The following is a 24,901-nucleotide window of genomic DNA, read 5'->3' as shown; positions in this document are numbered from 1 at the left end:
GAGTTTATCGCTAATCTCTGAAAATCATTATACTGAAGTTCTATTAAAAGAACTTTATGTAGGGCTGGAATCCAAATGTTTTTCTTTCTATCATTAAAAATGTTTTTGAACTTTTTTTTCCCCAGGATAAGATCAGGGTGACCTGAATGAATGGTCCCCAGGACATCTAAGGAAATTTAATGTTTATGAAAATTCATTGGTAAAGACAGCTGTACATTCAGCTAAGTAAGCATGAATGATTCAAAAGAAAAAAAATTATGATGAAAGGCCCATCATGATGCTGTAACAGTTAAAAAAGGGATAAAACCTGTGAGGGTAGTGAGGCCCTGGTACAGGTTGCCCAGAGAAACTGTGGATGACCCATTTCTGGAAGTGTTCAAGGCCAGATTGGATGGGGCTTGGAGCAACCTGGTCTAGTGGAAGGTGTCCCTGCCCATGTCAGGGTTTTTGAAAAAAGATGGTCATTTTGGTCCCTTCCAACCCAAACAATTCTATAATTTTATTATTCTATGAAATTGTTATAATAATAATAATCAATCAGTCACTCATCTCCATTTGAAATCATACAGACAGTTCTGATTGATTAGTTTGCATAAAAGAAAAAAGAAGTAGACAAAAAGCTCCAGTTTGAGAGAAATGAAAGTGTTTAGAAGTGGAAAAATAAGAAACTGAAAAGGCTGTGTTTTTTCAGAGAGGTCAAATAAGAAAGGGCTTAGCATATGTGTGCAAAATGCCATAAGGTACTGGAAAAGGGAAAACAGGGGGCTACAGTCAACCACTCCACTAGAATGGGACAATCAATTAAGTTAAAAATAATGGCATACAGCGTAATAAAGTCATTTATGCAGATGCCATAGACTTAAGTAGGTGGGAAGAAGGGAAGAGCCATTCAAATAACCAACAACACATCAGCAGTTTCCAGGCAGAGGAAGATTTTTTTTTAAAAGCTCCTAATCTGTTTCTGTCAAAGTATATGTGAACTCTCAACAAGGATTAGAAAGAATTTCTCACCAAATCAGTGTACTAATTGCTATCTGAATTTTCTCCCTGCTTGCTTCTGGCACAGGTCACTTAAGATTTCCAGATGATGTTTGCATTATCTTACTTTTGTTCCTAGGAAAACACCTCTATTCAGAGATAGCTGGTGGAAAAAGTGGACATCAGGTATCTTTATAAATACTTGGAAACTAAACTGGCAACACAAAATTGGATGGAAATTCTGGTAGAAATATTCAAAAGATAATCTACTCTTTCCATTTTCTTCCCCCTTAATGAAAGGTACCTACAGCACCAGCAAAACAGAGACCGACTTGCTCCTGCTTTGGTCAACTAACTGGTTCATATTTTCAAAATGTCCTGTAAGCAGTTCATTTAGACCAAGAGGGAGAACTTCTACTGTAGCTACAGCTCATTCCTATCCCATATGTCATATTGTAAAATTTGTTTTATGCAGTTTCAAAAATAACTACTTCAACTGTGTCAAAAAACATATGGGAAGCATAACCCCCACATGTCACAGCCTATTGTCATCGTGCATTTATGTCAAAGGGAATTAATATCCTAGGCACTGCTTCATCTTCTCAGTGGCTGAAGAAAATGCATCAGAAATACTGTCCTGCAGCTGTCCCTGCACATCCTCTACTTGTGAGATCTGGTTATCCTTCTCAGCTGGAACATCAAAATGCAAAAATAATTAAATTTGTCTTTTTGCAGTGCTCAGTATTCCTTCTTATGTCTTTACTCTGTCAGTAAGCAGCAGTTTTTCCTCCTATACCCTGTATGGTATGATGTCTTCAAAGAATGTTTTTGTTTTGTTTTGTAACAGAAATGATAACTGATTTTCATTACTTTTGTCCTCCATTTTGGCCCTGTAATGACAAAACCTTGTTCCTTGTGTGATCAGTCACCTTCCACAGCAAAGACATAGACAAGGATTTGCCACCATTCCGCCCATCTTGTCTCATTTACAAGTGAAATTCTGGATCCCTATCTGATTGTTTCTCCTAAAATGATGGCTAGTACTCTGTTTTATATTCCTTGTCTTGTTCTGCTCTGTCTTTCCTCTTGGCCTTCATCCAACAATACAGCTGGAGTTTTAGCAGGTTGAAAAGTATCTCATCCCAGATTACAGTTTTCAGTACTCCTCTAGGCCACTGAATTTTAAAAACTGCTTTATCTCCTATACTGTACTGGAATAAATATTCAGTTGAATATCTATATTATATACATAGCTGGTCACCCAACTTAGCAAATTATATAAGTATGTGTTTATCTCCTTTGCTATTCAGCAAGCCACTGAAGAATTCATTTAGCATTCAACTTGTTCAGGTTCACTAAGATCAAGCAGTTTGTTTAAGACACATGCCAAACAGAGGTGGATTGCTAAAAGAGATCCCTTGTTTTACGTTTTAGTACATGAGAAAAGAAAAAAAAAGGTAAAATATATGGACACAAATGAGGAGGTTTAGAGATATGGATTGAAATACTTCACCTCTCACCAGACATGTTTAAGTATTGTGACTGAGGTTATTTATTTGGTTGCTCTTTTTTTTTTTTTTGGGAAAGAAATGTATTTGATGGAAACTGGAAATAGAATTGAGTAATGATATTTACATAGAATTTCTCTGCATTTAATTTTCTAGCAACTGAACCTAGTTGTGAGCCGCAGACTGAACTCCATTGCAGATTCTTTAATGATTCATATGGGGTTTTTCCCATATGAGTTTTTCACTCCTCAGGTGAACATATACTCTGATCCATCCACAGGCATTGTAACTTGTTCCTGTATTAAATATAAAAAAAAATTCTGTGTATGATTTGGGGGAAACTTTTGGTAAATTTTAAATTCTAATTACAGCTTTTGCAGGAAATAACACACAGCATATTTTGTCTGAAGGGAAACTGACACTTCAGAAATGTAATATTAGACAAAAAAGTATGGAGGGTTTTTTCTAGATTTCTACTACTAATAGAATATGGATGCCACCATTACTTTGCTAATTTGACAATTATTTCTGTATAGGTAGGATATTAATGCACCTACTTTCATGTTCCAACAGGAAAGCAGGTGTTTTCTCCTTTTGACCAAGTAAAACAGGTAAATGCTGAGAATGACGTTTAGGAAGGCAGTGCTTGTCACTCCAATCATTCCTTGATTCTCCGTCAACAGATTGATGAAGTGTTAACATCTCAAGCATTTGGCAACTGGATGTAATTAAATGGTCGTCTACTTATGAATTATTACCATAACTAAAATGTAGGTGTCATTAAATATATAGAAGACACTAGAAAGGCCTTCCCTAGTAAGATTACCCGAAAACTTGTACTTAACAGTGCTCTGTGAAAACTGCAACTTTGATTTAATAATCTAATCAGTTTTCATGCATTTGCATCTTCAACTGGATTTCTGATGATATTTCATTAAATTGTTTTTTGATTAAAACCCCATAATATTTCAATTTTTCTCAAAGAAAATGAATGGTTTTTCTTGAAGAAACCAGGGTGACTTTCAAACATTACGTAATGTTTTTACCACTGAAGACAATGAAATTAGAAAATAACTATGCATTAAAACTGTTGTGTTAGCTATGAATACTTCACACAATATAGTCCTTACAGTTCTGTAAAATAATTAGTCTTTTGATAAATAATATTTTAGTGGTTAAATGAATATTCCTTTAAGATAACTGACTCATGAATACAAATGTGATTCACTGAGAGTTCACAGTACAGATTGCGTTTTCTGTTTATCCAATATGCACAGGAAGGAAAGGTCGGGGCTAAAGGCAGAAAGTTTAGAAATCCAGGATAACATGTTACAGTACATACTAACTTTTAAATTTTTGCAGCTGTTGCTGTACTATCCAGATGTACCAAAATTCTTGTTTTTAATCTGGCTAATGTCATATTGAATGATAAACATTTCACATACACAATTGAAGGCACTCTTGATTTCTTCACCTGCATTCTGACTTGGACATGGGTCAGATTTCAGTCCTATTTTTTAACAGTCAAGTCATTCTGCAGATATTGGGGGAAAACACAGTACTGAGAAAAACCTTAGATTCTACTGGATCATTTTTCCATTGTTCTCTGATGTAATTGTTTCTAACTTACATTGATGTTGTGCTGCTTTTTTAAATGTAATTGATGAACACTGAATGCAGCTGAAATGCTTAGCTAATTTATTATTTCAAACAAACAAACAAACAAACAAACAACTCTCCCAAAAAAACCCAAACCCACAAAACAAGATCAAAATGTGTAATCAGTCTGTTTATTTTAGTCCTGCCCTGTCACTGAAATATTGCAACCTCTATTCAAATTCTTGTCAGGTTTGGAGACTGATTTAGTAGTAGACACTCTTTTGTCTTGTTCTGAGTCTGGTTAGTGGGTTTGTAAATTAGTATCTTGATGCCAGTTTTATTTTCCTAAGATTTATTTTCTAAAACATGAACTAGCATTTCTCAAAATAGTGGATTTTCAGAAATAGCTCTAGAGTTTCATCATAACAATACATTAATTGAAATGTATCCCTGTAGTTCATGGGAACTATGGATACATAGCACTCTTGCATGAAAAGTTTGCTGAAATGCAAACTGAAAATCTATTTATTTACTTATTTATACTTTTTTTTTTTTTTACTTATTTATTTACTTATATATACAGGAAAGTAGGTGTTCTTTAGTTAAAGATGAATTAATTATGACAGCAACTCTGATTTAGGCAGTACAACATTAGAAAATTACATATGTACTTCTATATATTTGACAAAAATATTATAAGCCATATATATTATATATATAAAATATTATAAGCCATGTGACTAATTGGGTCAATAATTTGTTGTCCTCCTAATTTCACAAAAGAAATGCTGTACTTCAGTTTTTCTTGCCTGGTAAATACGGGAGTAACTGCTTTGTACATTAAATTATTGCCAAAGATTCAAGGGTGCAAACAACCTTCAGAGAAGTAACTCAGATGCTTCCTCAGTGGTGTTCCAACTTGGGAAAGTATGCAGGGAAAATTCTTTCCTCTCCCTCTCACCATTGTTTTCTTGCCAGGATAAGGCTGTTCTTTTTCTTCCTTTGCTTCCTCCTTCTCCCTCCCCACGGTTAGTAAGAGCCAAGTCTTTCTTTTGCTCCTCACCTCCTGGTTTACAGAGTATAAACATAAATTTTAGCAGGGAAAAAGCCATTCTCAGTGAATAAATTTGCTGCTTTGATACCTCATTTCTGCTATGCAGGACTAGCCCAAATGGGAATTGCCCAAAGACAGGAATAGAACAGCCTCTTCCAGAGCTCCCATTTAAACTACCTTCCAGTGCCAACATCCTACAACCCGGCTGTGCCAAAGCACCTTGTCTTCCTCTTCTGATGGGAACACTAGGAGCTTACCTGCCCTGGGTATACAAAACACTGGATTAGTCATTCGAGTTAAAGGTTAACTCCAAGAGCCCTTCAGTTTTGCAATCCTATTCTCTGAGGAAAATCAGTTATGGTGCTGCACAGAAGCCTCGGTTCACAGGAAATTAATGAATCTGTTCAGCTGATGGGCCTTGTCTTCCCAGAGTCGGTCTGAAACTGGTGGGGAGAGAATTTCTAGAAGGCAACTGGCCTGGTCAAGTTCCAGTCACCTCCCAAAGGGTCCTAACTCCTTCTGCTGGCTGTGGAGAGCAGATAGGCCAGCAAAGTTCTAAAAGTTTGCAAAATGAGGGAGCTGGCACACAACCCATGAGATGTGTGGGGCTTGCATCAAGACTCAGGGCAGGGGTAGGGGAGGGGAAGCTTTTGTCACCCAGGCTATGAGAAGAGAACTGTTCTACACTGGATTCTATGATTGGAGAATAAAATCTTTGCCTCTAGATGCAGGACCTCTAGGTCTCCTTTTGATTCTTTTTCACCCTTGAAAGGAAGCAGTAGAGTTATTACAGCCATCTATGACCTAGAGAGGCAAATTTGACCAAGAAAAAAGTGCAATGGCCTAAGACCATGAGAACAATAATGGGCAGGGTGAGGAGAAAGAAAAATAGATTTTCAGAAGGTATGTAACTGTAGCTTTGGAGTAAGACAAATCAACTGCCCCAATGGCATTTACAATACATGCTTGCCTAACAAAACCTGCAATGGTAGATTTCCCCCTGTCTCGTCTCTCATCTAGGGTTTGACTGGCACTGGTGTTCTGCCCTTGGAGAGCGCATTTGAGCAGATATTTCTATCTGCCCTACCCTCACACCACAAAGTTCTCCAGCCTCTCACATGAAAGTCCCATTGTCAGTGTTTGTTCTGCCTTTTCATATCCAGACAATCTTTCACCTAGCCAGGGCAGGTGTAATGTCAGGCTTATTCCATGCCAAAAGTGGCAGATACATGTTCCTGGATCAGTCTTTACATTCTTATCCAACTTGTCAATTCATACGTAATATGTTTTCATGAATTTTTTTTTAATCTCTACCACGAGCTGCAACATGTAAATGTTTGTGTCTACAGTGAGTACGTAGAGTACGTTCTTTTCAAGGACATTTCTGAAAATACGGGGTAAGATTTCTGAAAAGACTATCACCTTGTTATACAAAAAGAGCAATTAATTCAATAGTATTACTTATATCATAATTATAATATTTTATGACTACTGTGAACTTTAAAATATCTGCTTTTGGTGTAGCAATATTCCATCTCCTGAAGAGATCATTCCACAGCATTTTCAGGTCTCATTTACATCTTCTTACTTTTCAAAATATATCTTGTATTTTCTATTGGAAACACTCATGGGGAAACAGGTACTTTACTATGCGTCTTCCTCCTCACAGTTGTAGAAGCAGAGGGGACTTAACAGTGATAGTGGAAGAGAAAATCTGTGCTCCTGTCATATGGACTAGCTGTTGGTGGTCCTAAAACTGGGGAGAAATCTTACGTGCATATGGTCCTTCTTTAGATTCAGTCAGTTCAGTAAAGCTGAAGAGGCAAAACAAAAGCAGACATGAGCTTTTGTCAGAACTTTCTGAAATTCAGTATTTGTTATCAAAAGACTGTGTAAATATTATAGCTCCACAGTTCCAGGTTTTGGTATGGGGTCTGATTGCACTTGAATTGTTTCCGAGTGATCAAAAGAGAAATTAATAGATGCCTAGTAAGAAAGTTCACTTTATGCTGTTTACAGTATGGTCTAATCTCAGTGTGTTCAGATAGCTATGATAAGCATCCCTTTGAACTGAACCTCACCTATTCCTAAAGGATTACAGAACACTGAAGTCCATGAAAGCACTAAATACAACTACTGTCTCAGATTAATTAGTGTTCTGCATTTTTTAAGGGCTCACAAACCATTTCACAAAACTTAGAGATCTACACATTGTGCATCCACATGGATATTCCCTACATATGGGAGAGCAGCAGTTTGTTGTATTTTATTGAGAGTAGGTGATTTAAAAGAAGGTGACTGTCTGTCTTAGCTATGGAGGGGTTGGACAGGAAAGAGGGAGTTTTATGCTTTCCAAAGCAGGCATCTATTAATAGAAATCAGAGCCTGGAATATATCCTCCACTGTAGCCATAAGCAATTCAAAAACATAATTAACAAATATCCAACGGATGTCATTTGTGTTCTAGGTTGTTAATGCCAGAAAGCTATAATTAGAGCTATGAAGTACTTTGATAATCTACCCTTTGAGGAATACAGCATTTTCCTTGGAGTATGCAATGTGCTGCTTACTAAGTTTTGGTGGAAATTAGATCAAAACAGTATCATCTACACTGTTAAAAGTTAGAAATCTGCATTAGACAAAATTACCACTCACTATGAAGTGGACTGAAATATGTTGAGGAGTTGGTGGTTTTTTTGTATTTAAATTTTAAATTTAAGCATCATGAATAACTGATAGCAAAACTGATTAATTTCAGTAGAGTAATCTCAAACTAAGTGCTGTATGAGTAATGTTAAAATCCCCAGAGTGAAAGAAGTCAGCTTCTGTTTAACTTATGACATTTACATTCAGGTGATGTTAAATTCTGTGCCAGAAGATCAGTGGCTTTGAGCAACTCACTTAAACTTACAATTTTTATACATATTTAAATTCTGTTAGAACTGACTAGATGTTTCATTAATCAGGAATAGAACTGGTTGGTGCTAAAATGCTGGCATATGCTGAAAGACTTTGTTGCACAGGAGTTGACTCCCTGCAGAAACAGTGATTTTAATAATAGCAAAACCGGAGATGGTGCCATCTTTTCCGCATGTTCATCATCTGATAAGTACTTTCACATTTCTTTTCACCTTTGAGTGCTGAGTTTAGCTTGTTTTCTGCTGAAAATGTTAAAAATGGAACAAGATATCACACATCCAAACAAACCACTTGCAAGTACCTCTCAGGCAGATTTGTGGAGGTTTTATATGCATTCTGCTGTGTTTTTAATCTTGATTTAGATTTGCTGCATTGCTGTGATCCAGTTACGAACAATTTACTTGACATGTCTTGATAAAATCTTACATACTCCAGCAGAGCTTAGAGTTACAGTGCAGCATAAGTATTTCCAACCAAGCACTGTTATATTTCATTATGCGGGAATATCTTTTCTGTAAGTCCAATTTCTATAAAGTGGATTACTGAATTTTGAGAGGGTTTTAAAAAGTATTTTTCATATATATATCAATACATTTACAGTATTATTAAATTGCATCTAAATTATCAGGCACTATGAGGTTGTGACTGTATGGATTTTTGCATATCTTTGTGAAAACACTCAACATGCTGCACAGTGATTTTGATGTGGTGCAAAACATTTAAATAGCTTCTAACAGCATTCACAAAGTGTTGTGTGACTATAAGGTAATGGAAATGTAGACATCAGGATGTGTGCATGCTTGTGTCAACTGGACATTATGCTGTGAGCCAGTAATTAAACATTTACAGAGGGAGACAAAAAATGTACCTAAGGCTGAGATCTTTCAAAGCAATTTTGAAAGTACTAGACTATTCAGGAGATGCCCAGTAACAGGAGAGTTGGAAACAGTATTCATGTTTTGACAGTGACATTGGCAATAAAATAGTCTTAGAGTCTTGCACCCTTGGTCAGGTGGTTTCCTTGCAGCAATTTGCCAGTATCATTTCTGTCCCCGTGCAACTGTCTTGTCTTTTCAAAAGTAGAAACAAGTATTCTGAAAATTTGCCTGAGCAGCAGTGAGTGAGGTTTTTATTCCCATTGTAGTGACCCTTCCAGGAGGATCAATCAAGTGTTAATCTGAACATGGTGGATCTGAAGAACCACACCACACAAGGTGTTGTTGAGAATTTTTAAACCTAAAACTTCCTTGGATTATGCTGACCTGCACTAAAGAGAATGATTCTGGTCATTTAGAGTTTGTCCTAAACTTCATATCATTTTACTTCCCCATTTGCAAGTAAGATCTTTCTTATTTGAGGATATACAGGTCTCCATGCTGGTAAGTTGCTTTCAAACTAATGCTTAGGAGGTACAATGTTTTCAGAATGTCGGTTTTGCATAGCACAGAATTCTTGATCATCTCCCTGACTGGCTGGCTGCAAGCAGGACAACGTGTACCTGAGAGAGCCTCCAAGTGTACTTTGGATATAAAGCACTAAAAAAAGCAACAATATACATTGCTATATATTTAATTTTGTACGATGATAAGTGAGACCCTGTCCATGTTTACTCTTGAGTCATTACTGGAACAAACGCAATAAATAGACAAAGAGAGGCTGATATGCAAGTTATGACAGCAATTTCACGTTTTGTTCCCATCTTGATCCAGCATAAAACCCCCAAATTACTCAGATGACAGTCCCATTTATTCTACTACCTTTTCACATTTAGAAACCACTGTGTGTCTCCCCAGGACTAAAACATCACGGAAAACCCAACTTCTAAGAATCCCAAGACCCTTGAAGTCGATTATTTTGTTAGGCTGAAAATGTACAATTTCGTAAACCAACCTTCCTCGTGTTAAGGACCATCTGTCCAAACGTTCACAGAGGCTGGACCCCAGAGAGGCCAAAAGAAGAGAGCTCTGTGGGGTTCAAGGCAGATGACATGAGCTTCCGATAGATTTAGTTTGGATGTTAACTGGACTGGAGTAGTTGAGTCGCATGGTAACCTTGTTCCTGAGGTTAGGATTAGGACTGCCCAGGAGTTTTCAGTCCAACAGCACGTGAGGTAGACTGCTGTGGGTGCTACAGCTGAACTGTTCACAACATGAGCCTCAGGCAGCCTTTCCTTATCCTTGGCACTCCTACAACATGCCTGATAACTGTTACTTAATCATGAGAGAAGAGAGGTCCCTAATAGGCGAGAGACAGCAGAGAACTCCTGCAGAAAGCACTTGGAATTTAAGGAATATATAAGAGGAAGCCAGTGCAAGCGAATTACAAGTGCAGGGGTTTAGCAGGTCCAGTCTAAGCTTCTTGAATGCTTACTATCACCAGAAAAGGATTGGAGGCTGATTATCTTGGGAAAGACACATGCCTGTGAGCTGGCTGAATCAAATTAGTCATAAGCTCCTCTCCTAAGCCTTTCTTTCAAGCTCCTGCTCTTCTGAAAGGCCATTTCTTTGAGAACCAGCTTTACCAAGTGGCATGTAGGAATGAACCTCAGCTCCAAGGGAAACAGTGCCTGAGTCTGTGCTGTGAGCTTGGGTTATCCTTATTCTGAACTACAACCTGGAACATAAGGATGTGGATTTAGAGAATAGTGTCTGAGTATCTATGGGCAGAATTTTAAATAAACAAAAAGACTAAAGTGAAATTTTAAACTGGTACTCAAGCAGATTAACTACAAACCTGCTAAATATAATAACATTTAGTTATTCTAGTTTCTGAAAAGAAAAAGAAAGTGCCACATACATAATTATCCTTTTTACAGGATGTACTTATGTGCAAAAACATGAGCAAAAAAACTACCCAGTGTCCAGTGCCCTCCCACTTAATACTTCTTTTTGGGATGTGGCCATATTTACACAATGCATACACTTAGCTGTATTGATTTGGGCCTGTTTCCCAATTCTTTAACTAAGTCATGGGAAACATAAACAAGATACTATTTACTTTATACAAATCTGCAGGTGTTTCATGTTACACACATTCTCCAATTATCTCTCCCCTCAGTAATGTTCCAGACCAAAAAAAAAATTAAAAAAAAAGTTACTCCGATGAGTACAAGGCAATGTGTAAATTGATCTGGAAACTGAATTGCTTGTGAAGTCTCATGAAAACTGAAAAGCAGAAAAGGGAAAGCTACAGGGTAATAATAACTGCCTGGTGCACTTCTCAGATGAGTGCTCTCCCTTTCTCATGGCATCTAAACCTCTACGTATGTTGGAATAGATGTTCTATTTTAAAACACTAAGTAAATATTAAACTTCTACATTCTCTGTCTTATTGTTTGCATTCTTTGACACTTGGCTGTAACTGGTTGCACATTTCTCAGATGAAGTCACTTTGTAGGAATATGGCAGATAGCTCCAAATAACACAAACAATGAAAACAAGTATAGACAGACATTTCCTAAATGCTACAGTGCTTCTCTCTGAGCGCAGTCCTAGTGATCAAGTGATGGTAACATTCTTCCAGCTACCAGAAGGACAACATTACTGCTCTCTCTGGATCAGCTGGGCTCAAGGAATCAGCCTTTCTCTTGCTCTTGCCCTTTAAGAAGTGGAGAAACCGGCGTCAAGCACATGCTTTGTGCTGGTCTGAGGTCACACTGCAGAACTCACTGCTGAGGCTCTTCCTCACTCATTTCACCTGCCAGCCACCTTCTGAAGGGACAATGCTGGCTCTGTTAAATTTTCTGTTCTTTGAGTCCATGGGCACATTTTGGTTATGTAACCCTGAGTTTTTGCTTTGTTGCCTGAAAAAGGTCATGAGTAAAAGTCATGATCAAATAATGTTTGCTTTTTTTCATTATTGTAAGAAAATAATTCTTTCAGTTAATGATTTACAAAAAAAAAAAAAAAAGACAGAAAATGTATGAACTATGGAGGTTAACTTAATTACACTGATTTGTGAATGCCTCTGGGAATGTAATTCATGCATCTAGGGTTTCTTGAATACATGATGCATTTAAGGCACACAAGATTTTGGTACTTTATAATTATAATTAACCTGATTTTGTAGTAGAACGGTAATTCTAAAAACCAGAAAAAAAGCAATATTTGAAACAACAGATTTGAAAATAAGTAGGCTTTGTTCCTAGAATTACTGATGTCTTTGGGGGTCACCTTGAATTATCATTCATATCAGAGATTTCAAAAACAGCCCCTGATCCTGCAAAGTCAATTAAAGATACCTAGGAACCATTTTTCCTGTGATAATCGAGGTTCCTGTGCACTTTGGTAGAGTATGAGAATTCAACATAAGAAACACGGCATCCTAGGATAGAAACACAGGAACTCAGAAACATGGGAACATAGTACCAGAACTCAACACAGGAAAACTAAATGGCATGCATCTCAGATGGAGCACTACCATTAAACAGAGCTTTGATTTAAAAATTATTATATTCCCCTTTCTAACTCTTGACAATATAGACAGAACATTGACAAGAAAATTGTTTAGTCAGTGTGCTCTGGCCATCATCTGTACACTAATGTAGTTAATGAAAAATACCTTTAAGAGTGTTTCACCACAATGTTTTTTTGAGCTGTTCACTAGAAGATTGGTTTATATGAATTGTAGGCAGTACAGTATATGTTATAAATTAGACTCACCCTGCCAAAACTAACTTCATCAAAACTGACTTTTAACCAAAGCTCTAACCACATACTACTTCGATATTAACTGTTATAGATTTAGTATCTGCAGCTTAAAAACATGGCCTCTTCCATAAGACATCAAACAGGTGTACTAAATTTTGCTAAAAGATTCAATCTACAAAACAATGCTGATGAAGATTAAAGTATCCTCTGTTACAGGAAATTGTCCCAAATCAGTATTCCCTTCTGTCACTGAATGTCAGTAAAATTTTCCAGGGAACAAAAAAATTTCCAGCCAAAAAAATTTGGCTTGCTTTTCCTGTTCTCAACAAATATTTATAATCTAGTTTCACACCTGATTACTTTGGGATCATCTGCAAGAAGTGTGTGGCTCAAGCAATTATAAATCCTCCTAAACTGTTCTCATTTGGAAATAGAGAGAAGTGTAACTCAAGGTGCTGTTAAAGTGTCAAAGGGTGGGATTCATCATACCTGACTTTAGCCACCTAACTTTAAACATCAAGTTTAAATTACTTGTCTGATTTCTCACGCTGCTCTAATGGAGAGAGATAGGCACCTCCAGTGGATGATTCAGCCACTTGAAGATAGAAATTTAAGACAGATGGGAAGTGCTTATCTTTCCATTAGAGAAGGTACCCAGATTTTGAATTTATGGAAGATATCTGACTTTCAAACAGGTAAAATTAGTTGAGAGAAATCCTCCACAACAGGAAAACCACTGAAGAATTTGTCAGGGATTACAGGGAAATTATTGTCACCTGACTATGGAGAATGCTAAACTTAAGCAATAAATTAAAAAACAAATACTGAGACTATCCTTGAGGAAAGAAGAAATATGATGATTTTTTTTTCCTGTTTTCTTTAGAAAATACATTGATTTCAGTGTCTAACAATGTGGAAGGAACTGTATTCATGGTAATTTTGTGATTGCTTTACTGTATTGCTTGTATTTATTCTTGGTTTGAGCTTTTTGCATATGCAGTTGGTGGCTAGAGACAAAATGCAGTCAACTGCTATCAGCCATCTACCTTGGACTTCTGGCCCATATGGAGGAGAAACCATGATAGAAAGGGATTCATACAAGGATAAAATGTCCTGCATTGCCCAGAAAGGAAACAAATCAGGTGTTGAAGTGTGACAAGACTGACACTGGGGCTGAGCGCTGGAAGTAGAAGAAAAAGGGGATTTTGAAGTACAACTTCAGTTCATTTCCTGACCAAAAAAAGGTTGAAAATTTATTAAGCTGTTAGGTCTGGCATGGAAGGGATGGAGATAACAATAAAAGCATTGTATAATTGGAAAATATATTAGCTTGTCTTTCTTTTCCCATGTCTTCTCAGTTCCTAACTTTGGAGTCATTCCAAAGAGACTTTGGGATGTAGACAGGCTCCCCACAGCTTCTTCTGCTTGTTTCCTGCCTCTGAGTTTTTCTGAGATCCTGCCTTGTAATCTGCTCTCCTCCTACACTTCCTTATGGCACTGTCTTAGTGCTCTCAAAAAATACTTGTGTTCTATAAAGAAACTTCCTATTTGCTTGGAAATGGTACCAGTATCCTGGGTCTTGCCAGATTGTACCTTCAACTCATTAATTTCCTTCCAGAAGAATTCTTTCCCATTGTAATGATCTCAGTTCAGTGAGTCATTCTGACAACCAGTTTAACCCAAACCATACAGAATTGCAGAGTTCAGGCAGAACTGCATCTCTAGGTAATCTATGGTTGATTTTTTTCCCCCCATGAATTGTTACACGTGGATGCTCATGGAATTAAAACATTCAATGACATTATAAGAAAATTACTTCTCAGGTACACTAAGAAGGCATGTTTTGGAGCCAATCTAGTATACAGAAGTATCAGATTCTTCTCCTGCTTACCGAGTTTTAGCACTACTTGGGGTTGCACAGCATACTCAAAGCCACAGCCGGGTTTGTGCATGACTTACACCAGACTGCATTTCGTTTTGCCAGTGTTCCGTAATGCAGAAAGGCATTGGCCAAAGATGCACAGAAGTTTGATCTGGAGTTAGAGAGAATTCTTGAGCTTCTTAATTTTCCTTCCAGTTTCAGCCACTTTCCTCCCTCTCCTTCGGCATTATGCATGCAGACAGGCACGCTAATACCTTTATTACATGACTGTTCAGAAATGCTTCAATTTCACAGGAAAGATGCATCTCATTCACACACCTTATGCAAACAAGATATAAATTGCTACACAAGTGAGGACATGCAATGTCTTGCTTGAAACAACTATTGAGGTGCAGTCATCATGGCCCTTCTCTGAGCCAGATAGTGAAACCCTCCCTCTTGTTTTGGGGCTGACAAAAACACTGCTTCTTCATCACTAATGGGGAAGGGCTGTACAGTGAGAAACAGCCCCCCTCTCCATGTTCAAGGTGGGGTTGACCCCTGCTGAACGTACCCTTAAGCAGCAGATTCGGTGCCAATTGGGCAGTTTTTGAAATGCCAACCCAAATGACAGGAATCGCATGAATAAGCATGTGGGTGAGCTTAGGCTCCTGTAAATGTTTGTCATTACCTTTGCCACAGTCTGATGAGGCAGTGGAAATGCAGACTGAGATGAACTATGGTTGATATTTACAGAAATGTGTGTTCCTCCAGCTGGATGCTTCACACAGCTGCAACACATAAGCATTTGCCTCAGATGCAGATCTGTAGTAAAATCACAGGGATTTTTTTTCCCTTGGCTAGAGTTACTGTCCTCTCAACAACCCTTTGAGAAATCAGTCATTGAAAGACCTCTGCTGACTGATAAATTTGTGCAAAAGCTACTGAGGCAGAAGCAGATGATATGATTGTGTTTTGACAAGAGACTGGACCGTGATCATTCCTAAAGATTTTGCTTTTGGTAATACTTCAATGAGAGGAGCTGAAAGCAAATTATTCCCAGATTTTCAGACACTAAAATACTGTGATCATTAATTAAAGTTTGATAAACACTATTCTCCGGGAGAGTGCTAAAGCGATAAAAATTGTCTCAGCCAGCATTGGAGTTGTAAATTATTAATATTTTTTCAAACAAGGAATAGGCAAATTGAGAAAGGAGCCATCTTCATGAGTAATTCACTGTTCTTAGTAGTTCATTATTTCTGAGTTCCTAAAGTTCATTATTCTAAGGAAGTTTCTGTATGCAGCAGAAGATGTACTGGTACTCTGTGACTTGAATTAATTAAAATTTGAATTAAATTTAAGCCTATTTAAATTTACATTTATTGAAAGAAAAGAAGAAGTATGCTGAAGTAAGAATGGAGAATAGACACAGCAGGTAAGATGCTGACAGCTGCATTTCCCTATTCCCGAGCTATTCCCCCTCCCCCTGTCTAACTCTGGTACTTTTCCTGTAATGCTTCTCACTGCAGGGCAGCTTAGGAGTGTTTTGGCAGGGAACAGTCTGCTTATTCTCCCTGGAGACTGCACAGAGATCATAAATCCTTTTGGAGTTCTTAACCCTTATATGTAAACTGACAGCTTTAATCTTCTGCTTTACTAAATTCAAGCAAGAGGCAGTGCAAGCACGCGGAGAGAAGGACACAAGTTCGAATTACTGGCGAGCCAGTCACACACTTTCTAATATTGTTATTTAATGGGTTTTTTCAAGCAGAATCTGCCTTGCACTGCAAGTGATCTGTTTGAGACACACCAGTGTCATAATTAATACTTATGATAGAAATGGGTCACTGAACATTCTTTAGTTAAGCAAATGTTTGGTTTAGCTATATTAGTGACTTCGACCCCTGTTCCCTAAGTTATTATTTGTCTTACACTCCTTCCCTAACTTCTTTCCCTCTTGGCATAACTGGTACTTCTTTTATGCCTTCTACTGTTAAGAGTAAGAAGGAACCAGGTGCCAATATATTCACATATCAGGGTGATATGTGAATGCTGATGACATTCTTGCAGAAAGGAGGAAATGATGACCCATTAAGGCAACCAAGTCAACTGTTTGGATGACAGAACATTCTACACAAATCTTTTTCCAGATGTCTAAATACAAGAGAGAAATCTAGTCTGTCACACCTTACTTCTCACTTTATCATTAGACCATTACAATTGTGATACTATTCCAATAATGTTTTTCAGTGACACAGCACTGCTCCATGTATATTTCAGAGCATTTTAGTGCATGAGGGAACATTGCTCCTGCCTATAAGACAGAGAAAATAAATTAGATGTCCCAAGTGGAGTATGATTTTGTTGTTGCAGATGAGGAGAAGATTGATGTCTTGTGTCTTCTTGTCACAAAGCTGCAGGAACCATTTGTGAAAGATACTGCAATGCTGACGTACAAAGCTTGGGGTTTTTCCACTGTTTTAGCAAACTTGCTGTTAGTGTTTGACTGACTGTGTGTTTCTAAAGATGACAGAAAATTGTCTCCTTTTTAGTTCACAGGGTTTTTTCACCTCTTTTACATAAGGAATACTTTCACAGCACCAATTGCTTAAGGCAAGTGCTATCTAAATGTGTTTGAATGTATGCAATCATCAGAGGCATGTTTTGCAACTCTTTGTCAGAATCCAATAAATAAATGGCAATTAAAAGTGAGATAATGACAATATAGTAGGTGGGTAAACAAGTTTCTAAAAAGAACACCTTCCACATTTAAATATTTGCCAGACTAATTTTTAAAAGAATTTAGCAGTTCATGAGCTGCTGTGAAACTCAGTTGTGTGTTAGATACTATAAAAGCATGTTTTATTCAGAGTTTGAAGATCCAGAAAAAACATGTGAAAATTGGTGCAGTGGTGGTAAGGTTAGATGTCACAGTTTTACCAAGATCTCACATTTCATTTGAACACACAATGCCCTCTGAATGTCAACAAAACAAATACAAACATCACAATGTTTAAACAACTCAAATTCCTTTAGTGGCAAACTGAGCTGGCAGTCAGTAGTACCCAATGGGGGAGCAGAAAGGGGTACAGTTATAAACTCACCATCTTAGGCACTACAGAGATCAGCTGTCAGATCATAGAATATGCTGAGTTGGAAGGGACCCACGTTTATCATCCAGGGAAACAAATAAAGCATCTATGATCTATGATTCTATGATCTAATAAAACAGTGTTCCCAAGAACAGTAAAGACATAGAGGAGCCTAGGGTTCTCCAGCTCTGATCCAAAAACAAAATTGTGCCTGTTTTGGTATTATTCAACACCTGATGCAGCTGTTAATTCATTTATTTATACTGAGTGCCCTCAGGGTTCTCAGAGTTCAATTTGCTTCTGGGTAACTGTCTCCACTTTTCATGTGGAGTTATTGATGGGGAATTGCCAACCAGGTCCAGTTGTAGCTCAGTGGCAGTTCTGGGATGTGTCAAGTATTTTAAGAATATTTCATTCATATTTCATCACTTAGTGCTTATATAAAAAAGTTGAATTCTGGTCTGGAGAAACATGTGAGTAATTCACCATGTACCAGAATAGCAGTGACTTCCCATTAATATCTTGGCTTTCTCAGAAATGTGTATGTTATTAGGAAGGTGACTCCTACCTGTTTCAAGGATTTTAAGCTGTTACTAGAAAAACAGTGCTAAATGTTATATTATTTGCTACATGTAAGGCTCCTTCCTGCAACACAAAGACAACAGAATATCCGACAGTAACTTCAGAAAATGGGTAGGATGTTTACAGTATATATTTATAAAGGACCGTTCTTTACAGGGTGTATGTAGGAGGTTTGTATATCATTCAGGATGACTCAGTTTGCAAGGCTTTTCATGACAACTGAAGTGATAAATATGAATTATAATCATAACAAGCCAATGTTGTATTTCAAAGTCTCCACTGTGCCTTACAACACTTGCTTTACCTTAGGCAGCCCAAGTATCCTTAAGATACTATTTCTTATTCTACTAAACATCTTACTGATACAACAGTCTTCAGTCAGAAAGCTTGTTTGTACATTGCCAGCAACATTGTAAGTGATTAAATCAATTCTATTTCTTGTCCCAGAATCCTACCACTCCAGTTCATCGAGCTTTCTGAAGGTGAATATGTTGCTCTAAGCTCATAAGGACCCTTAAAAAAAAAAACAAAACAAAACAAAAAAACCAACAAACTCCTCAGTGAATGCCTCTCCATCCATATAACCAGAGTGAGAGGAAAAAAACAGCCCAAAAGTTTTCCAACTCACATACACCACTTCAGGTGCTCCAGAGAAAATAAAAAGTAGTAATTGCAACAGGATGCTCTGCCTGGAGTAGGGGTGCAACAATTGTAAAAATACCCCATCAACTGTGAGCGGACAAGGGGGTATCTGTGCTTTTTTGTTTTGAATAATGTGAAATCGGCCTGATTCATCAATGCCAAAGTTAAACATCCTGATAGTGAGGTGAGGATGTGGCAGAGCTCGTAAAGTACCCGATAAAGGAACAAACAAGTCATACTGCTGATAACTTATCCAAAGGTGGCCTGGAGACATCTGACTGACAGTCAGTCACAATAAAATCACTATAAAAGCCCAGTCCCACTTTTTAATGGGAGGGTCTTCTAACACACCCCTTCCTGGAGTGTCTGAGATCCCTCCCTTGACTGGGGACACCACTCAAAGTTATCTCTTTGAGAAGTTCACAGAGAGATTTGCACACAGTCCTTGGGTGAGCAACACCCACCTCTACTTGATAATTGTTTTTTGCTAGCTCCAATATAATTACTTCAATATTGCTCCAGAAATAGCACACTATGCTATACTATACTAGTAATTAGAGCTACCTATACTGTGCGGTAAATAATTCTTAATAAGATCTTTTAGGTTAATCATTATTATAATAAATTATGTCATGTCATGGCTAGGCTTTGCAAACAAAGATTTGGGAAGGACTCTACCCGCATTTGCTACAGGTGCGCTGGTGGCTAAAGAGGTCAGTGCGAGATATACAAGATTGGTTGCAAAAGGCACAACAGAAAGACTCCTTGGGTGGTATTGGCAGGATACGATTCTTTCTGTGTTGTCTTTTCTCTCCTCAAGGATGATCCTTCATGCGTTCTCAAAGGAAGCAGCAGCATTTATGGATAGTATGGCTCCAGACACACCCTGGAGGCCAGGGTAGACCAGCAATGAAGATCAATGTGGCCAAGGCTGAGATGTTGCTTCAGGGAGTCCTTGTATCTCCTCTTCGGGGGTCCTCTTCTGCGGTGGCCAGTGGCAAGTTCACCATAGAGCATGATCTTGGGGAGGTGGTAGTCCTTCATCGTGGAGACATGTCCGGCCCAATGCAGCTGTGTTCTCAGCAACATGGCCTCAATACTCATAACTGCTGCCTGTTCAAGAACAGACATATTACTTACATAATCTGACCAGTGGATGTTTAGGACTGTACGGAGACAGCATTGATGGAAGCGTTCTGGAAGTCGCAGGTGGTGGCGGTAGATGACCCATGATTTGTACCCATATAAAAGAGTAGACAAGACAATGGCTCTGTAAACACTGATCTTTGTACTTTTCTTCAGGTGTTTATTTTGCCAGACCCTTTTATGGAGTTTTCCAAAAGCTCTCTATGCCTTTGCTAACCTGTTGTCTATCTCTCCGTCAATTTTACCATCCAAGGAGACGATGCTACCTAGGTAATTAAACTGCTGGGCTGATTTGAGCTCTGATTGGCCAATGGTGATATGGGGATGATGGAAGACTTCCTGAGGTGCAGGTTGATAGAAAACTTCTGTCTTCTTCAAACTGACTTCCAGCCCAAAAAGCTCAGCAGCCTCAGGAAAGCAGGATGTTAAATGCTGCAGAGCTACTTCTGTGTGAGCGACAAGGGCATCATCGTCAGCGTAAAGCAGCTCATGGATGTGCTGGTTTAAAGGTAAACCAGCAGGGGAAATGAACTCAACTCAAAGGAGAGATTATAAATCAGAATAACAATTTAATAAAATAATACAATAAATACGATTATACAGACAAACAATTGGTTTTAACCCACAAAACCCAAATGTATAACCCAGCACTCTGGGGCATGAACAGAGTGGTGTTCTTTGGGCCCCCTGAGTCCAAAGTAAAAGGGGAGGGAAAAAGCCTGTTGGTGAGAGTGCTGTTGCAGTCTGGTCAAGAGTGGTGATTGCAGTCCAGTTGAGTGGTGGTTGCAGTCTGGTTGAGAATGGTGGTCACAGTCCTTCTCTGGATCCCATGAGTGGTTAAAAAAGTCCCAAGACTCCAAGATAATATATCCTCCAGTTCAGGCAGGAATGCCCAGTACCTCACTCAGGGCGGGGAGTTCCACAGTGGGTATGAGGACAGGAGCATCCTCCTATCTCGCAGGCCTCTTAACACCCAGTTTATAGCCTGAGGAGTCAGGCTGCTCTGGGCAGCCTAAACTGTAGTCTATTGACAACAGTTTCTGGGAAATGGCATGGAAGGCTATAGAATACACAGTTTTTGATTACATCCATACAATGATGAACTGGTCCCAGCTGTTCTAACTAGGACAACGGACAAGATGGTTTAAGGTCTTAGTGTGGGTCTCCAGTCGCCTTAGGTTGAATAGGCTTCCATCGATACGATATCGAATGTAGATACCATCTTCTTCATCAAGGTCTACCGTGGCCCTTTGGAGCATCATGCTGAAAAAGATTGTGAATAGGGTTGGTGCAAGAACGCAACCTTGTTTCACACCATTGGATAGTTGAGGCATATATACTAAAGAGGACAACATGTTGTTTGTTGTGTAGTGGAAGGCATAGGGAGATAATGTGATCAGAATGACCTGTCAGCAGATTTTCGAGTTTAGGAACAATAGAGTTCTTAATCATGAAGCCAACTCCTGAAAGATGCCTTTTGGTTCTGGGTTTACCTGACCAAAAGAGTGTGTAACCAGCATCATGTTCTCTAAGGCTGCCTTCCTCGTGGAGATGAACTTCACTGAGAGCAGCATGCGTGGAACTGGACTCGCCCTTTAATCCTAATGTTCATCTGCCAGGGCCTAGCGAGCTTGGACGGTGGCAGCAAGGTCCTCAGGATGTAGGTTTGATTAGAGTGACCTTCTCTTAGATGGATGGCCTTACAGGGTTAAGCGAGCTCCATCTGCCTGGGTTTGGAATTAGAGCTGACCTTCTCCTAGGATGACTGCCAGAAGGATAGCGAGCTCATCCTGCCCATGGACATATTTTATCCGACCCTTTGGTTTTGACCTATCTGGCATGGGAGACCCTACTGAAGGCACGTACCATCGCCAGCATAGCTCTCAACCACATGGGGTACACAGGCTTCTTTCCCACTAAAGTAGTTAGGGCAAGCCTTTCACTCCCTGCTTTTCTGCCACCCATCTATACTTAATCCCAGGGAAATACCCAGAAACATCCCTTTGTTCTGACTGCCCTTTCAGGATGCAATAAATAAATCCAAACCAAACTGAATCTGGACAGTAACCGAAGGAGAGCCAAAACCAAGCCGTTCTGGCTCCTGCACCCACCTGGGGCTCAGGTACCTCCCAAGATCCCAGCCCGCCCAAGACCCCTCAACCCCTCAGAAGAACACATTATCCACCCTGACCTTATCCTCCCCCCCCATGTTACCACAGATCTTCCCTCGCACTGCTCACCTGCAACACTTCATACAGGACTGCCCCACCAGCCCTCCCACCAGTCTGAGGATCCCCACTGCCCGCCTGACACCCATTCCCTCCCCCAAACCAGACTGGCAAACCTCTGTGCGCTCCAAAGCTCCCCCTCTCCTCTCCCACGAGGGCGCAATCCCTGCCGGCAAAGCTCCCCCTTTCCTCTCCCCTGCCGGCGGCAGTGCCGTGCAGCCGGCGGTAGCATGACCCAGTGTGGCCAGAGTCCAGCGGCATACGGCTGGTGGCAGCCATCTTAATAAATAATTTACTTTTATATATCCATAATTTGGTGTTATGAGATAAAATTTCCATAAAATTTTTTTAGCCTTCTGGACTGTGATATACTGACATAACGGAGGAGCAATTTCTTTATCATCATCTTATAGATAAATTACTCCATCTGAACACTGACTGTGAAAAATTAAATGCTTGCGTCTCACTTTATTTAACAGCAAGTCTGAAGGAGTTACAACATTTGGAATTTAAGTTCCTGAAATTCCAATGTAAGGACAAAACTTTTGAAAATTTGAAATAAAAAAATAGGTTCCCTTTTCTTTCAAGGTGTAACCAAAATCACTGCCAAAAGGGCTTAGATTGAAAATTGTGTTCCTTCATAATTGTGATAAATTTCACAGATTAGATGGACCTTGGAAATGGCCCACGAAGAGTGTACTGATGAAACTGCAAAACTGCTTTGTGATGCAAATGCTGAAACAAATTGGTCTCATCAGTGCTGATGCAGAAATATGTTTCTGGCCTGATCCATAAGAAATGCTCATGTGGAATTGAGACAGACTGTAAAACACAAAATTCAACCTCACCCCTCCTCCCTTTGCTTTGTTTCAGGCAAAGACATTTCTGATGTACTCCCTGGACTGGAAGGAAGCTGGAGTTTGTTTTTAGAGCTTTTGCCTTGAAATCTTTCTGTCCTCCCCCAGCTCCCTTTCCTCTTTCTCAGTGCCATGTCTGCAATGACACGAGAAGTTCAAAAGATTGGTAACTGACAGTGTATGAAACAGGTGGTGTTTATGATAAAGGCCTGGCATTTTGTTTTCTCTCCTGTATGCCATATATCAGCAGTCGGTAACATGCTTGGAGTCAGACATGCAACTGCTCTTAATAGTTGAGGTTAAAAAAAAATGCTGTGATGACCTTTTGCATGTAAAGACTTCAAAGGAATGTAAAAGAAACCTAAAACTGTTCGACACGTGTGAAACATGAATTTAAGACATCAGATGGGCTTCCCTTCCCTGTAAGTTCATTAAGATGTTAATAGAGCAGTGCCATTTATCTTTTCAACACTCTGTATACTCTGAACATCAGGATTCCAGCTCCTCAGTTAGTTAAAGAAAAAGATTTTTAATCACGTGTCCATTCAAAATACCAAATAATGCCAAGTAAAAGAACTTCTTCTGGCTCTGGAAGTGGAAATCTGTGTAGAATGCTGTAGAAATGGTCACCTTTGGTGAGGGATTTTAAATACTTTAGAATCACAGAATCATGGTTAGGCTTTGCGAACAAAGATTTGGGAAGGGCTCTACCCACATTTGTTACAAGGGGGCTGGTGGCTAAAAAGGTCAATACGAGACAGGCACGTCCGGTTGCAAAAAATCACAGAATCAATATATAGGAAACATATATTGTTATCTTTTGTCTTCTAACGCTTACTCTTGACACAAAAACAGTAAAAGAGGTACACTAGACTTGAAGATGGTTTGAGGAGAGGATCTGCCCTCAATGGTCGCATTTTTAAGGTAGCGCTTGTGCTTGTACTTGGCCATGTTCTGTACCCACCATGGGGTGGAAGAATAAAGCACGAGGCAAGTAAGTTTTAGATACACGAGAGGCAGAAAAAAAGAAGAGGTAAGAAAAACCAAGCAAAACCAAGGAACTCATTAAAAAAAGGTGATAGTGTGGTACAGTAACACACTATAGCTTTGGAGCATCCCAAACACCACAGTTACACTATAACAGTCCACTTGACAGCACTCCATCAGTGTTAGCACCATGTTTAAGGACATCACCAAAGAATCCTTCTCTTTGTCAATGAAGGCAACCTTTAGTTCAAGTCATGTGTCTCAAGATTTTGCACAGTTCATGCTTACCTTGTATTCTAGAAGCTCCACACCTCCTGTAACTGAAGTGGTTAAAACAAAAAAGAAAAGTTTTTTTCTGTAAAAATATTTTCTGATTTTCATTCCAGAACGTTATTATTTTAATGCAAATTAAATGTTTGAGTTTTTTTTCTTTCTCTTTTGCAATTTAGCATGTGGCAGAATAGGTAACTCTCAAGCTATACAAATAGGAAAATTGGAGGACAAAATACAATGAATCTGTTTCTTTCACTGAACTTTCCTCCCTTTGTGTCCTTCTTTCTGCAGGAAAGTTTGATTCACAGACTACTGTAGGTTAATTCTGAGTGACTGATGTCCCAGGTGGGCCTCCCTCAGCCATGTGCAACCCATTGTGTTTTCTGTAATGAAACCCACAGTGATGATATTTAGAAAGTTAATACGGTCCAAGCAAGGAAGCCATTGATTCCCATCCAAGAATTTAATCAACAGGACACATTTTCTTCAACTGTGTGATGTCTCCATGAATTAATTACTGCAA

The 24,901-nt window shown here is 38.9% G+C and overlaps 1 long non-coding RNA gene across 1 annotated transcript in view; it reads right to left on the bottom strand.

The window, feature by feature from the left end:
* Window positions 1-2,748: 2,748 nt before the first annotated feature.
* The window catches only part of LOC108639712, a 38,662-nt gene continuing 16,509 nt past the window's right edge, over window positions 2,749-24,901 (bottom strand). The window contains exons 2-3 of the long non-coding RNA XR_001920674.1: window positions 5,047-5,151; window positions 2,749-2,782 (exon numbers count right to left, since the gene is read on the bottom strand). This is a non-coding gene — a long non-coding RNA (uncharacterized LOC108639712). The remainder of the gene's footprint in view (window positions 2,783-5,046; window positions 5,152-24,901) is intronic.

This window comes from Manacus vitellinus, unplaced genomic scaffold (assembly GCF_001715985.3).
Source record: "Manacus vitellinus isolate BGI_N305 unplaced genomic scaffold, ASM171598v3 scaffold_23_pilon, whole genome shotgun sequence".
Taxonomy (NCBI): domain Eukaryota; kingdom Metazoa; phylum Chordata; class Aves; order Passeriformes; family Pipridae; genus Manacus; species Manacus vitellinus.
Note: the sequence above shows the minus strand (reverse complement) of the source record. Positions and strands in the feature narration are given on the sequence as shown.